The sequence below is a fragment of the Tupaia chinensis genome, unplaced genomic scaffold, assembly GCF_000334495.1.
Source record: "Tupaia chinensis unplaced genomic scaffold, TupChi_1.0 Scaffold000347_1, whole genome shotgun sequence".
Taxonomy (NCBI): Eukaryota; Metazoa; Chordata; class Mammalia; order Scandentia; family Tupaiidae; genus Tupaia; species Tupaia belangeri.
The window spans coordinates 13,332-15,700 of NW_006159841.1; positions in this window are offsets into that span (position 1 = coordinate 13,332).

The window sequence follows — 2,369 nt, forward strand, 5'->3', positions numbered from 1 at the left end:
TCCCCCCTCCTGGGTGGGGCTGAAAGTCCCACCCTCTAATCCTGCCTAGGTCTTTCTAGTGACCAGCCCCATCCTGAAACCACCTCAGGGCTGGCGGCCAGCCAACAATCAACTCTAGCATGTGAAAGGCGCTCACCCCTTAGAGATGCCAGGGCTCTAGGGGGAGGAACAAATGTGTGTTCCCCAAGTCCTCAGTTCCCAGCTCCTCTTCTTGCTTTGTTCAGACCACCAGGGCTGGCGCCTCGGGCTGGGCCAGGCCCCATTCTCTGCCCTCTCACACGTATGGCTCTCGAATCTCGAATGCCAACCCAGATCTCTGGGTCACAGGGCCACACAGTCAGCTGCCCTGCCATCCATGAGGATGTCACTCCCCCTGCACTGCACCCCCGGCTTTCTCCACCCTGCCCTCTCGGCTCTGCCTTCCCCCTCACTCTGCTCCAGCCAGTCACCACATCCCGTGACTGTACCCCAAACTGCTGGACGCCATTGCTGGCCCGCCCCCACTGCCTCCCTTACTTCTCCCGGGCTGCTTCTGGCCTCCCCGACTCCAGTCTGACAGCAGCCTCCCACCTCTTAAGCAAGTCTCTGCTCACAATCCACCAGAGGCCCCCTCACCTGGCTGGCCCGTGTCCTCTCCCCTGTGCCTCTCTCCAGCTTCCCCAGCTGCCCTGGCCTTGTCTGCCCCTCACACACTCTTCCTTGACTCCCAGAGGAGTCAGGCCCCTTCCACCAGAATGCCTCCCCAGACTGCCCCACTTGGTCAGGAGCCCATCATGGCACATTTTCACGCTGAATGGTTGTCATCAGTGTCTAGACTCACCATTCCCTGGGGAGGATTTCCTCACTACTGTATGCTCCGTGCCTAGAACAGTGCCTGGCACACAGTGGAGGCTTAGTGTACTCTTTCCAAGTGAATGGCTCGAACGTGAACGCATTGCGGCTGGTGAGCAGCCACAGCCCCGCTCAACCCCAGGACACAGCTGGGCTGGCTGGGGATGGCTGGGGCGGCAGGCCCTGCCCTGGCCCAGGAAGCAGCTTCCTCCTGCTGTAGCCTTGCTCTGATCAGACTCCCAAAGAACCAGGCCAGACTCCACACTCCTCCCATTAGTTGCCCAGACACGAGGTTGCCCAGACGAGGGTACACAACCCAGCCGTGGGCTCCCTCTCCAGGCACAACGGCTGCCCAACAGAGTTGACTCTGCCTGGGATACCAGGTGATTCTAGGGCACCAGCCCCAAGAGTAGCCACACACAGGCTGCCCCATACATCGTCCCATGGGTATTGTGGCCTCAAGGCAAACTGATGTTGGGGTGGGAGGATGGCTCCTTTCTCCTCAGCCAGTGAGGGAAGGGATCGGTGGGGCTTGGGGTCTTCTGCTGCTACCGCCCATGCTGCAGGGCCAGGAGTCTGGGAGCACTCACAGCCTCTCCCTGCCGATGAGCCCAGGGCCATGCTGAAATCCAGCTGTGACCTGCCCCTGGGCCATGGCAGGAGAAGCCCCAGAGGCCAGGGAAGACATGGGTGAGCAGCACCGGGGTGGGGGCACTCTGGGCGAGAGTCCTGGCAAGGCAGGGGGAAGGATGAGCCACAGCCACACCACAGCCCCCCAACACAGGAGCACTGGAGCCCTGGGAGTCAGAGGGGCCCTAGGTCCTTACTACCGGCTGTCTGCATTTCCCCGGAAGTCACCATCGCCCTGCCCTAAGCCACGTGCTTGACGGCAGAAGCCACGGGTCTGTCAGGGGGAGCTGGCCCAAGCTCCCAGCCTGCAGCCTACCTGGGCCAGGGTGCTGCTCACAGCACTGCCAAGGGAGCTTCATGGGCTGACCTCTGCCCCAACCAGGGGCACGACGTGCATGCACCCAAACATGAACTGCGCCCACTGCAGTGACGTAACCTGGCAGCCTTGCCTGCTCAGCAGCCCTCTCCCTGTAATAGAGGACGGGAGAGGAAGAGGGGGCCCCTTCCTGCTCCCTCTAAAGAACCACATTCCAGCACAACACAGGTTAAGAAGAGACGGGTCTCTAGACCACAGTATGGGGCAGACAGGAAGGTGTCATGGCCTGTAGTGATGAGCTTCCCAGGGACAGACCAACGGACAAACAGGAGTGGGGGGCCCAGAGGGACAAGCAGACAGATGGGAATAAAAACACATAAGAGGGGGAACCAGCAGTTAGCGTAATGGCTATCTCCCTGGATTCCCACGTAGTCGACTGTGGTTTGCGTCCCGGACCCGGTGGCTTAGAACTCACGCCAGGCGCGTGTGTGTGCGTGCCCAAGATCCCAAGAGCAGAATGGAGGAGAAAGGATTGCAGCGTGACCATCCCCCCTGGGGGGTGATTTCTCGCTTTCTGTCTCTATGTCTCTGT